Genomic DNA, 14,903 nt, shown 5'->3' on the forward strand with positions numbered 1-14,903 from the left:
ACCAGGAGACACACCAGAAGCAGGACAAGCCTGTCTTTACCACGACCAGTCTGGTCGGTGGTTCCGCTGGCAAAGCAACATTTATGGGAAGATCTTATGAATCCCGAATTTATCTCATGCAATCTTCTGAATATCCCATGATTCAGGGGATAATATCTGTAACAATATTGGGCAACCCTCCATGAGCCTATAAATAGCAAGAGATGGCTCATGGGAAGGGGACTTTTTGGAGCCTGGAAATCATAGAGATTATAGAATTTATCTGAGTAAACTTGTATTGTTAATGAGAAGTGTTGAAACTCATTGAACCCAAGTTCTCTGATCACACTTTTGATCCCATATCAATATCATTCTAAGTGGACGTAGGTCATTACCAGATCCTGGGGCCGAACCACTATAAATTACTGTGTTTTCTTTACTTTTGTCATTACGTTATTCTCTACATATTCGTCTATATCATTCATATTTTGACTCCGTGTCAGTTGACTAAATCGTGGGTCAACAAGGGAGGCATTAGACAATGGTGTCACTTTATGTGCCACATTATCCCTGAGATTTGAATTTTGAATTTAAAATTAATTTGTTTATTTAATTATTGATTTAAATTTTATTTAAATAAGTAATTAAAATAAATCATAACTATCAGTTTTTGAATAAATAAATTTATAGAAAAATAAAAATAAATTATTTATCTTTATAAATCTAAAAAGAAATGATTCTTTGAATTAAGTTGTTACCTTTGTTATTAAACTCTCTCAATGAAGTAAAGATAGAATTTTCTAGGACATAAAATTCTAGAACTTTCTACAAGCCTTCTCTCTTCTTCAAACTCTCTAGATCTCATGTGTTGAGAACATCTAGAGAGCCTAAATAATCAACATGTGAATCCTACGTGCCCACATACATCCTTGTGTGTTAGAGGAACGACTTGGAAAGCTAGGGTGTGAGTCTTGATTGGATAGGAAGATCGTTGATTATGCTAAAAGACTCAAGGAATCTTGATAGGCTCCAAGAGGAAATATCTATTTCCTTGTATGTGTTGATTTAATGTATAGATTTATGTATTGACTCTGGCTGGTATTAATGATTTTTTTAAAATCCCCCCTCCCCACCTTCCGTAGCGTCCATGATTTTATTCTATTTAGTACCAACAACTACAGTTGCCTCTTGGGCATGTTGCGCCTCAATGCGCCCCATGTGTGCCCAATACCACGCTGATCTATCAACAAAATGTCCAAAAACCAACTTGATGTTCCCTTGGAAAGGGAACAAGTAGTAGTGGCTGGTGACACATATATTGTCTGAAACTAACGGAAAGCCATACCCCTCAGATATAAACCAACTAATTTAACCCTAAAATTTAGAAGGGTATCAATTTCCTAAAATATCTAGGCTAAGTTGTGAATTGAAGACCAAACATCATCAGTGAGGTTGTCTGCACCATCATATAACCTGCAGCGTGGAAGATTCGACAGATCTCAATCCTCTGCTCTCGGGTATACAATATGGGTGGGTGAATTACCATAGGGTTAACTACCTGGGGTTGGTCCGTCATTCTAACTACAATGTACAGAATCTATGTAAAAAAAAACTATAATCAACTAAAAAAAAGACAATACTTACAGTGAGTTCCCATCTATCTTGCAAAATGTACACTTGGGTTTGTCTACATAAGCAGCTAAACTCAAGCTCTAACACCACTTGTAACAACTCGAAAATAAAAGACTAAAATAATGCAGAATGATAAAAGATTTATTTTCTAAAGTCTCGAAAATCCATATGATAAAAAAAACTTTTAAAAACAAAGTATGTGCATACATAAAATAAAATATTAGTGTTGTTCTAACATTTAAAGTTACCAAAAGTAATGAACGTTTTTACAAAACATCCTTTTCAAAAGTCCATAATCCCAAAGTTCGAGCCACATGTAAATCTGACAAACAGACTCATGTGTTCACTGCTCCACTTTGCCCTTACATTTTCCTAGAACATGAAACAACTAGGTAAGCGGTAATGCTTAGAAAGTACAACTTTACAAACATGGAAGCACACAACTCATTCAGGGGTCAATGACTACATCATTGACCTAGCAGTAAATAAATTACTAGAATTAGGGTTCTCGATACAACTAAACCCTAAGCAAAACAATTCAAGAATACCTAAGCATCCTGGCAGTACCAACCATAATTCTGACCCAAGATATTAGAATAACACCTCACAAATACACAACAAAATAATCTGGTACATACCACCATTCAACCTAGAAGCTAACTTGGGAGTTACCAAAATAATTTGGGGCTAACAAGTGCCCCTTAACATGCATACAATTAAAATGGAAAATGGAGCATGGACATTATCAAATCCAATTATAAAATTCCAAAAAAGGTAAGCATTGGTCCCCAAGGCATAAATATTATAATGGTTGTAAATGTGATTACACCAGTTTACAGAGACTCCTAACTAATACTGGGGTACTCATCTAAAGGCCAATTGTCATAAACTTGAACTAGACCGAATAATAATCAATGTCACATACATGAACCAAGTGGGTGTAATGGAGGCTCACGATGTGCCAACGGTACTTGGGCTTGGGCCAACTCTTCGTCCCTCTGCCTTAATTGTTCTCTCAATTGCTACTTCTGTAGCTAAATCCACTGCCGGTGCAGTTGGGCAGCTGGCTGAGCTAATGGAATTCCCATGTCAGGTATTTCAGCAGAAGTAGGGTTTGCAGAGGCACCTCTTCCTTTGCCTCTTACCTTTCCACCTCTGGCGCCTCTTCCTCTTTTCGACATGATCAAATTCAAAGGCACCAAAAGAAAATCATAAGAGAGGATTGTAACAGCCCAATAAAAAATGACTAACATAATTGTAACGACCCAAATTTGCAAATTGGGCTTAGGGCCTTGATTAGCATGCCTGGAGGGCAATAAATGATTTAATATGTTAATATGTGAATTTAAGTGAATATGTGATAGAGAAGCATGTTTAGTTGATTTAAATATGCATGTGGGCCCCGTTTGGATATTAGGGGTATATTTGTGATTTTAGCCCGTTGAGGGTATAAATGTGATAAATGCGATATGTATGTGATTTATCTGTGCAGCACGATCCGAGACGGTCCTCGGGAGCGGTTAGCGAGAAAGTCACAACGGGGTTGAGAATCCGACTCAGGGTGAGTCGAGGGGTATTTTGGGTATTAGATGTATTATGGGGTTATCGGGTTATGGAAATAAATATTTGGAGATATATTTGAGGTTAGAATGTCTAGGAGGGAATATTGGGGAAATTTTACCATTTCGCCCTCGGGGACGTTTTGGTACCCCGAGCCTTGAGGTAACCCTATAGAGTTAAGTTGAATAAAACAAAACTTGGAATTGTTTAGAACATCCAGAAACCGACTCTCTCCTTCTCTCTCTCTTGAAGTTGTCTTCTTTTCTTTCTCTCCATTTGAGCTTGGGAGAATTCTTGGTGAAATCAAGCTAAGGACTAGGTAGTGAAGGTGGGAATCTTTGGAGCTAGAAGCCTGAGGCTTGAGGACCAAATTCAGAGACTAAGTTTAGCAAGGGTAAGCTTTAAATTACAAGGTTTTAGCTTGAAGTTTCTACAGGTTTTTAGAATATGCATGTAGTTGGGTGAAGGATTGATTTTTGGTTTTATGAGGTTGTTGGCTTAAGTTCTCGTTAGGTTTTGCTGTTGAGATTGTCTTAAGATTTCTGTGATTAATGCTTGGATTGTTAGGTTGATTTTTAAGGATGATTGACTGGGTTTTAGAAGAGAAAATGGTGGATTTTTCTGGGTTCGATGTGTTGTGACTAGGGTTTCGGCGAGGCTCATGTTAGGGAACTGTGCTAGGGATATTGGTGCTCAGAAAACTTGGGAGGCAGGTAAGAAAACCATTGTTCCCATAGGGCTTGTATGTAGGGCTGAGCCCAATATGTTTGAATTGTAGGGCGTAGCCCTTTTTTTGAATTTGTTAATGTTAAGTATAAGTTTATTATGCTATGAATGCAATTGTGTAAGTGTTCGGCAAGAGCCGGGAACGGCGCAGGCCGAGGTCGGCAGAGACTGAGAATGGCATTGGGCATGTTGAGTGCAAGGTCGAGTACGGCAAGGGGCTGGGAGCAGCGTTGAGCACGTGGAGTACGAGTTGCCAGAGCAAGACCCTAAAGGATACCTAGGATATCCTCACGGTGTGGACCGCGAACCCAGGGCCTGGTAAAGCGCCTGGGACGGCACGGCCGTATGTGTTTAGCCTATTGATGGCCTGTCTATATGCTAAATGTTTGTTATGCATATGTTTCTGCTTGTGAGAGTTTTCTTGCTGGGCTTCGACTCACAGGTGCTCTGTGGTGCAGGTAAGGGCAAGGGGAAGATCGACCAACCATGACTACGAAGAGCGTGAAGCGGGCGTACATGTTTGGCCTGGCTGGCTGCCACAGCCAGTGAATTTCGAGAGATGATTGTAATAAAACCTAGATTTTATCGTTTAGCTGACTTTGTTGTACTTACAGGTTGTAAATATTTCTAAATAGTATTTTGGGATCCCAAGTGTCAAATACTTTATGATTTTCAGTAAATGGAATTATTTTCAAAGTTTGTAACTCTGTTTATGATTTAATTACACTTTTGACTTTAAATCTCGATTAGCGATTTAAATTCACATTTTTCTTAGTAACGACTCTAGTGATGTAGGGCGTTACAACTTGGTATCAAAGCGAGCTAAGGTTTATGGTTCTGGAGATTGACCGAACATGTATGCTCACTATCAGTGACAAGCTCGACTCAGGGTTGGTTGGTATGATTGACTAATATGCTTGAATATGTGCTTGAATGCCATGTTTGCCTGCTTATTTCATATAGAGCATGACGAATGAGTTAACATATGGATGATGCCAGGGCATGGCCCGTTGTGTGTTATATGTTATCTGTATGTTATGTGAATTATTGTTTATGGATGGCTAATGTTTTTGGGAGGTGGTTTTGGATGTTGTTATCATGCCTGATGAGCGGCGTCATTGGTTGCAGGCATATTTGTTGAGATGCCTTGATAATTATCTAGACTCCGTGGCAGTAGGACCGAGGATGACAACCAGGGTCAGGACCCTCCACCTGCCCCTCAGAATTGGCAAGAGATGTTTTCTAAGATGGAAGTAAGACTACAGCGAACAGAGGAAGAGCTTCGACAGCTGAGGCAGCAGGCCTCACCTCAGGTCACTAGGCTGCTAGTTCAGCAGGTTGTGGTGCCAGTGCCGGTTCAATCTGTTGCGGGGAATAAGTGGGAACCTTTGTACGAGATGTTCAAGAAACAGCATCCTCCCACCTTCGAGGGTGGACAAGACCCACTGCGGGCAGAGCAGTGGATGAATATGGTTTCCTCTATCCTAGATTTCATGAGGGTTGAGGGGAACGAGAGAGTTGCCTGTGCCATTTACTTGTTTAGAGAGGATGCCCGCATCTGGTGGGACATGGTTGTTCAGAGAAGGAATGTAACAGTTATGACTTGGGAAGAGTTCAGAAACTTATTTAATGAGAAGTATTACAGTGTGGCAGTTCGAGCTGCGAAGGTTGACGAGTTCATTAACCTGACTCAGAACCGATTGACAGTGACAGAGTATGCTTTGAGGTTTGACAGATTGGCAAAGTTTGTCCCAGATTTAGTGCCGACTAATGCGGCAAGAAGAGACAGGTTTGTGCGGGGGTTGAACGTTATGATCGCCCGTGATGTGAATACTACTTTGGATCCAGAGACTACTACTTATGCTTAGGTAGTGGACAAGGCCCTTACAGCTGAGAGGGCCAAAGATCAGATATGGAGGGAGAGCGCTGTTAGGCGCGATGCTAGGAGGACAGTGCCAAATTTTGTTGGATCCAGTTGGGGTGGTGGCTCTAGTGAGCAGAAGTGGAAGGCCCCAGATTCCTTTGTTCCTCCGAGTTCAGATAGGAGGGCACGGGGTGCTTCTACTGGCTGTTAGGGTGGAAGTGACAACTGAAGGAGTTTCCCAGTGTGTCCGTGGTGCAGACGTCGACACCAGGGTGAGTGCAGGATCAGGGCCTGCTTTGTTTGTGGGAGTTCCAGTCATTTGAAGAGGGATTGCCCTCATGTCAAGAAAGAGGAGCTGAAGCAGAGTGACAGTCTTGCTCCTGCCAGGGTATTTACTTTGACACAAACTGAGGCGGAGGCTAGCCCCTCAGTTGTGACAGGTCAGATCTCTAGTACTGGTTCTTTTTATACTGCATTGTTTGATTTAGGGGCTACCCATTCATTTGTATCTGCTAGAGTGATAGACCAGCTTTGTAGACGTAGCGGTGTGTATGCTAGGGGATTTCAGACTTTGTTGCCAACAGGAGAACTGGTAGTCTCTACGAAATGGATTAGAGCATTGCCAGTAGAGATAGATGGTAGGGAATTGTCTGTTGATATGGTTGAGTTAGAGATGGACGATTTTGATATGATTCTAGGGATGGATTGGTTATCGAAGTATGGGGCAACGATTGAATGCAAGAGTAGGATGGTGACTTTTGAACCGGAAGGGGAGGTACCCTTTGTGTTTGTGGGGACAGCTAGTGGACTGCGAGTACCAATGATTTCAGCATTGAAGGCTAGAGACTTGATGCAGGAAGGTTGCATGGGATTTCTAGCGAGTGTTGTGAATACCTCTAGGGTGGTGTCGGTTGGATTGGGTGAGACTAGATTGGTGTGTGAGTTCCCGGATTTGTTTCCAGTAGATTTTCCTGGGTTGCCGCCGCAGCGGGAGATTGACTTTGTTATAGATTTGGTACCAAGAGCGGAACCAGTATCTAGGACACCTTATAGAATGGCTCCAGTGGAGTTAAAGGAGTTGAAGATTCAGTTGCAAGAGTTACTTGATTTGGGGTTCATCAGACCGAGTTTCTCGCCATGGGGTGCTCCGGTGTTGTCTTGAAAAAATATTTTGATCTAAAATACCACTTTGAGTTTAGGGGAAATTATTTTTATTAAAGAATTTTTATTCTTTCTAATAAAAGAATTTATTTACTAATAAGTTAATAAATTAAAAGAGGGTTTAAAACCCTATATTTTGATAAAATAATTGAGTGAGTTATTTTTCTAGTAAGTAAACTTGATTAATTGACTTCGAAAAGATTAACTAGTCAAGATAGGAAATTTTTAACGGTTTTCCTAATTAAGATAAATTAGGCAATTTTCTTAAAACAATTTTTAGAGATTAAAACCTTAAGAAAAATAAAAGGAAAATTAAAAGTTTATTTTTCTTGAAAAATAATTAGGGACTTTAATGAGTATTTTCAGGATATAATACCGACTAAAATATTTTATATATTTTACTAACTGTTGAAAGTACGGGTTAGTAGAGGAACTTTTAAAGAAAAATATTTTTAGCGGATTGTGGGAAAATACTATCGTGATACCCGAGCCTAGGTATCTAGACCATAGGGTAGGTGTAACGACCCAAATTCGCTAATAGGGCTTAAGGGCCTTGATTAGTGTGCCTGGAGGGCATAATGGGAATTATGTGTGACTTTAATGATTAAGATGCATGATTATGATTTAAAGCATGTTATATGATTATCTGAATATTTGAGATGCATGACTATGTGTATTAGTATGCATGTAGGCCCTGATTAGGTTAGAAGGGCATAATCGTAATTTCAGCCATTATGGGCATAACTGCTTTAATATATGTGATAACTGTCGAGACCACATTATTATGTGGATATATCTGTGATATGTGACTCGAGACGATCCTAGTGAGCAAAGTAGCGAAAAAGTCGTGGCGGGGATTTATACCCAGCTCAGGGTGAGTCTAGGGGTATAAATGTGAATTTAGTGTATATACTGGGGTCTATCTTGACATTGAGGAATATTATTGGTGATTAATTAGGTATCGGGGGTTAAGCGGGAAACATTAGAGACACTCGAGGAGTTAGCGGGAATTGGGGTAAAATGACTAGAATGCCCTTAAGTGGATTAAAGGGTTAGGAATAAAGGGGAGGGCATTAGGGTCATTTGGCTTTCTAAATATGGGAATTACTGAGACTTTATGTTAGTGGAAATTGTAGAGAAGTGTAGAAGTCTGAAAAAGAAGGAAAAGGAAGGAAAAGAAAGAGAGAAAAACAGAGAGAGTTTTTTAAAGTCGGTTTAAGCTTCCTTCATCAGTTTCTTGAGGATTTCTGGAGCAAAGCTCAGAGGAGAGCTGGGATAAACTAAGCGTCAAGGATTCTAAGCTAAGTTTGGGGAATTGGCAGAGGTTTAGCAAGGATTCATCAACACTTGAGGTAAATTCTGTAAGTTCCTTCAGTTCTAGTTTTGGTATTTGGCAAAGATATCTAAGCTATGTTGATGGGGAATTCTAGGGAAGTTGGAGCCAAGGGTTGAGGAAAAGCAAGTCAAGGAGGTCTAGAGACAACTTGAGGTCGAAATTCCACCAAAGGTATAAATTCTAAGCTCTGACTTTGATGTTCAATTGGTTTCTACTGAGTTTTAATATCTAGAAGTGACTATGGTGAATTTTGAGTTTGGGGATGCATGTGCTTGAGTTCTAGGTATTTGGGGTGCTTGGGATGAGTGGAGTATGGTCATAAGGTTGTTTTTTAGTTTGGGAAAGATTTGGAGGAGTTTTGGTTGAGGTTGGTTCGAGGAAATCGTAGGAGGGAAAAACTGGTGTTAGCCTGCCTGTGACTAGCGCTACAGCGCTAGCCTTTCGACGCTGTAGCGCTAGGCCAAGCTTGCTGAGGGATTTTTCTTCTGTTTGTAGCGCTGTAGCGCCGTCCCATGAGCGCTGTAGCACTACCATGTCTTCTGAAGGGGATTTTAGGGTTGTTTGCAAGGGTTTTTGACCAAGGGTTTGGGGTTTGATTCCACCACCTTGTTTGGTGGAACTAGGACTTCCCGGGGGCTCTGGATTGGCCCCAAGGCTAGGTTCTGGACTTGAGGATTGATGATGACTTTGGCCTATGGCTGTGTTTAGGTAAGCGCTAAGGCTCGAGGGGGATCGTGCTCAAGGAGTCGAGGGGTCAAAGCTAGTGAATTGAAAGGTAAGAAAACTGCACCCGGTTATATGTTTAAGATGGGACTAAGTGCTCCCGATATTTGTATCGTTTCAATGATGGTATTATGCCATGGGACATGTAAAAGCGGCCTAAGAGTGCCGTATATAATATTTGCGCACAGGGCGCGGCTTGGCCACTGGTAGCCAATGACAGCTTAATATTCACTGAGCTCGGTTTAAGCGGACCGGAGTCAGTGGGATAACGGAGGGAGCAGCCTGAGAGCGCTAGCCCTAGTTATCACTTGTGATCTGATATATGATATGAGTTGATATGTTTAGTATGTTGACTACTTGATTATACTGAATGATTATATGGCTGAGAATATGTGATGTAGTATGAGATGTTGACTTGTCTGTTGATTGCTTATGCTCTGTTGTTGTGTTTTCTTGCTGGGCCTTGGCTCACGGGTGCTACGTGGTGCAGGTAAAGGCAAGGGTAGGTTGGACCAAGCCTAAGATGGAGAGCTTCGAGGTGGAATGTACATAGCCAGCTGCTCGATTACCACGGTCGAGGAGTGGATCAGGACAGGGATTGCCTAACTCTTCGTTTTGCCTTAATATGGCTTGTTATTGTATCTAAACTTTATAACTTTTGTAAACGATCTTTAAACTTATATTTTTGGGATCCCGTGTAAACAGATAACGATTCTTAATGAAAATACGACTTTTGAGACCAAAACATTTTAACCCTAGTTCCTCTATAGTTTCAGTAACACGCTTTCAATTAAATGACTTGATTAGCAAGTCTAGCACCTTATAAACACACAGTGTAGCGGTCTTGGCTATCTAGGGCATTACAGTAGGTCTCCCCGAGACTTAGGGTTTAGTCTCAAATATTTGTTTATGAATTTCTTTAATGGGTTTAAAACCAAATAAGGATCTTTAATCCTTACTAATGATTTTGAAAATGACCAAACTACCCAAAATATTAATAATTAATTATGAAGTGCCATAATTAATCCGAGTATGCTATATGGATAATTACAGTATTGGCTAAGCATAACTGGATTATACATTGGAGGATGAAATCTTGCTGAGGGCAAGGGACTCCAAGTAAGTCAACTTCTATTGTGTGGCTGGAACATGAAATGACTATTGTATTGTATGTTAGTATAGAGACACATGCACATATATACACTATCGTAGAAAGTTTGCTTAGAGATGTTAGTCTAGTGGGTGCTAAGTTAGAAAATATGAACGGTAGATATCCGTCATATCCTAGACGGCTGATCTCCGTCACACTGCTTGATTTTATTATGTCTGGTTCATTACCACGAAGAGTGGCCAAGAGGTGAGAATTGCTGGTTAAACCTAGGGGCGCCAAAATGAATGGGACCTAGGGGCCCTCATGCTTACTTAATCAGTGAACGGTTAGAACCCGCAAGTGCTCTGATAAGTTATTACCGGATAGTAGCCGTGAATATTGGCCATTCAGTGAGAGTGCCTAGAGATACTAGGGGTTGCCAAGTTGGAGTGAGGCTAAACACCCTAGGGGAAACTGCTCACTAGCACCACTGATTAACATAGAAGTCTCGGTAAAACCGTGTAACTTCGATTACACTCTTGGATAAGTAGTGATACCCTAGGTAACTTGAGGGTTACCCTTGTGAGGGATTTACTCTTGGATAAGTAGCAATGCCCTAGGTAACACGATAGTTACCCTTGATGGGGATATTTATTGGCTAGATCATAGTGTTGAGACTCGGTTCTCTCTTACATATTAGCATTTATGCTGGAGGGCGTGTTATGCCCGAATTGTTGGAAGTTGTTGAGCGTTGGTCTCAAATTATATTGTGATACACTATATCTGCTTGCTCTTGGATTTTATGAGTGCGGGGACTTATTTGTTGATATGAAATAGTTGTGATATAATATATCTGCTTGCTCTGGGATTTTCTGAGTGCAGGAATTTATCTGTTTATATGAAATAATTTGTCATTGGTTATCAGGCATGACCATAAGATTGCCAGGACACTTTTGCATTCTTGAATTTGATTGTGTAGGGTCCGGATGGATTCGAAACCCTAATTCTCTGCATGTTTTTGTTTTAAAGTTGAACTTACTAAGCGTTTTCGCTTACCTAGTTATTTCCTATTGTGGGTAAGAACAAGGGCAAGGTATAGCAGTGAGCGCTAGAGTCTACCTAGCGAATGTACATGTGGACCGACCTTTTGGGAAGGCATTTTTTTTTTGGAAATGTTGTGTTATTTTCCTAAACAAGGCTCACACTACTATTTATAAAATATGTTTGTATTAAATGTTAAGTATGACCATACGACTTTTAATTATTTTTTTTTATATGGGTTTTTGAGACATTTGGTTAAATGAAACACATTTATATTTTCGCATTATTGAGTCTTAAAAATTCCAAGCCGTTACAAAGGTCATCGGAAAAAGGAATATCCATAGCTCAAACAAGAAGAAAAGAGGGACAATAAGATGGTTCCAGTCAGAGTCTTTGCCTCGACCCAGGGGGAAGCCGAAGCTAGTAACTAAGTGGTCATAGGTTAGATTCCTATCCTTGATAATGTATGTTCAGTATTTTTTTGATTCAGGAACAACGCACTCGTATATCTCGTTAGGAATGATAGAGAAATTAGACAAACCTTGTGAATGATTTAGAACTAGGTTTGTGACAGAATTTCCTTCGGGCGAAGTAGTCCTATCAAAATAGAGGAGATAGAACTAGAAGGAGACCTGATAGAGCTAGAAATCAAAGACTTCATTGTAATACTGGGCATGGGTTGGCTAGCAAGGCATGGCGCAACCATCGGCTATAGACGTAAGCAAGTGACGTTAGAAACTCCTAACAGTCTGAGACTATGTTTTATGGGAAAGGTTTCAGGACTGCGGATACCACTTATCTCATCTCTCAAAGCTCAGAGGATGATAGAGAAAGGATGTTACGCATTCTTAGCAAGTGTCACAGACGTGGCAAAAGAAACACCACTAAAGGTTGGAGACGTCTGCATTATAAAGGAATTTCCAGAGACATCTCCTGACGACTTACTAGGGTTACCTCCTACTCGGGAAATTGACTTCACAATCGAACTAGTACCCAGAACCAAGCCTATCTCAAAGGCACCATACCGAATGGCACCTACTGAACTGACGGAGTTAAAAACACAATTACAATAACTCTTAGACTTGGGTTTCATAAGACCAAGTCATTCGCCATGGGGAGCACCGATTCTATTTGTGAAGAAGAAGGATGGAAGCATTCGAATGTGTATAGATTACTGCGAGCTAAACAAGGTGACAATTAAGAATAAGAGCCCCTACCCCAGATCAATGACTTATATGATCAAGTTCGAGGAGCGACCGTGTTTTCTAAGATTGATCTATGGTCCGGTTATCACCAACTCAAGGTACGGGAAGAGGATATACCAAAGATAGCTTTTAGAACTCGATATGGACATTACGAGTTTCTAGTTATGTCTTTTGGTCTTACCAACGCTCCAGCTGCATTTATGAATTGGGTCTTCAAGGATTACTTAGACAAATTCGTTGTAGTGTTCATTGATGATATTTTGGTGTATCCAAGGATGAAGTCGAGCATGATGAACATTTAAGATTGACTATGCTATGACTGAAGGAGCATCAACTTTACGCCAAGTTAAAGAAGTGCGAATTTTGGCTTTCGGAAGTAGCGTTCCTCAGCCATATAGTATCCAAAGACAGAGTGGCAGTAAACCCAACTAAGATAGAGGGTTTGAAGGATTGGCCAAGACCTAAGAATGCGTCAGAAGTTAGAAGTTTTCTTGGGCTAGTAGGCTATTATCGGAGATTTGTAGAAGGCTTTTCTAAGAAAGCCACTCCGCTTACCAACCTGACCCAAAAACAGCAAAAGTTCAACTGGACGGATAAATGTCAAGAGAGCATCCAGTTGCTCAAGGATAAATTATGCTCACCACCAGTACTTTGTGTACTGACATCCAACGACAAGTTTGTAGTATATTGTGATGTGTCGAAGCAAGGTTTGGGTTGTGTGCTGATGTAAAATGACAAAGTGATAGCCTACACCTCAAGGCAGCTGAAGGAATACGAGAAACGCTATCCAACACATGATATGGAGTTGGCCGCGGTGGTCTTCGCATTGAAAATTTGGCGCCACTATCTTTATGGAGAACGGTGTGAGATTTATACTGACCACAAAAGCTTAAAATATTTCTTCACGCAAAAGGAGATCAACTTGAGGTAGCGCAGGTGGTTAGAATTAGTAAAGAATTATGACTGTGAAATCCTATACCACCCAACAAAGGCAAATGTAGTTGTAGATGCGTTAAGTTGAAAGAGCTATGGAAATCTGGCAGCATTATCCGGAATCGAAAAGTCACTTCAGCAAGAGCTGATTAATGCCAGAATAGAACTAGACATTGGTCAACTGGCTAACTTGTCCATCCAGTCAAGTCTATTAGAAGATATATGGATCGGACAAGGGCATGATGACACGTTAGTATCACATATTGCTGCAGTCGAAGAAGGCAAGACTATAGATTTCTCCATATGAGGACAGGGGTTCTTGAGATATAAAGGACGGGTCTGCTTACCGAATGATTATGGAATTAAGATTAAGATTTTAGAAGAGGCATACACTACCCCATACTCAGTTCTCCCGGGATCGATCAATATGACTCACGACCTTGATGCACTATATTGGTGGCCAGGAATAAAGAAAGACGTAGCAGAATATGTGTCCAAATGCTTAGTATGCCAGCAAGTGAAAGCAGAACATCAGCGGCCTGCAGGCTTATTGCAACCGCTTTGTATTCCAGAATGGAAGTGGGAAGACATAGCCATGGACTTCGTGACAGGATTACCACGAACAAATAAGCAACACGACTTGGTTTGGGTTGTGGTAGATAGACTCACCAAGTTAGCTCACTTCCTGCTTGTCAAGACTATGTACACTGCAGACCAGTACGCAAACATTTATGTTCGAGAAATAGTACGACTGCATGGAATCCCTAAGACCATAGTATCTGATAGAGGATCAGTGTTTACATCGAGATTTTGGGGAAGCTTGCAACAAGCCATGGGTACCAAGCTAAGTCTCAGTACGGTATTTCATCCTCAAACTAACAGTCAGTCTGAGCATACCATACATATTTTAGAAGATATGTTGCGCGTTTGTGTACCAGACTTCGAAGGATCATGGAGTAAGTATTTGCCACTTATAGAATTCTCCTACGATAATAGCTACTAGGAAACGATCGGTATGGCACCCTATGAGTTACTTTATGGAAGGAAGTGTCGATCGCCGGTACCTTGGGATGAGGTAGGAGAGAGACAACTTGTTGGACTCGAAGTTGTTGGAGAGGCTCAAGATGCAATGGCGCTGATTAGAAAGCGTATGCTCGCTGCTTAGAGCCGAAAGAAAAGTTATGCGGATACCAAGCGGCGAGATGTGGAATTCAAAGTCGGAGATCAAGTCTTCTTAAAGATATCTCCTATGAAAGTAGTGAAACGGTTTGGGAAGAAAGGCAAACTTTGTCCCTGGTTTATAGGTCCTTTTGAGATATTGGAGAAGGTTGGAACAGTTGAATATAGATTAGCCCTACCGACAGCTCTAGCAGATAGCCACAATGTGTTTCACATCTCGATGCTTCGTAGATATGTGTCAGACCCATCTCACGTCCTCAAGTACGATACGATAGCACTCCAGAAAGACCTGAGTTATGAGGAATGACCGGTTAGCATCCTAGAGAAGGGGATGAAGGAATTACAGTCTAAGAGTATTTTGATAGTCAAGGTCCTATAGAGTAATAGTTCAGAACGGGAGGCAACGTGTGAGTAAGAGGAAGACATCCTAGCACGGTATCCAGAATTATTTGGTAAGTAAATTTTGGGGACAAA

This window comes from Humulus lupulus, chromosome 3 (genome assembly GCF_963169125.1).
Source record: "Humulus lupulus chromosome 3, drHumLupu1.1, whole genome shotgun sequence".
Classification (NCBI taxonomy): domain Eukaryota; kingdom Viridiplantae; phylum Streptophyta; class Magnoliopsida; order Rosales; family Cannabaceae; genus Humulus; species Humulus lupulus.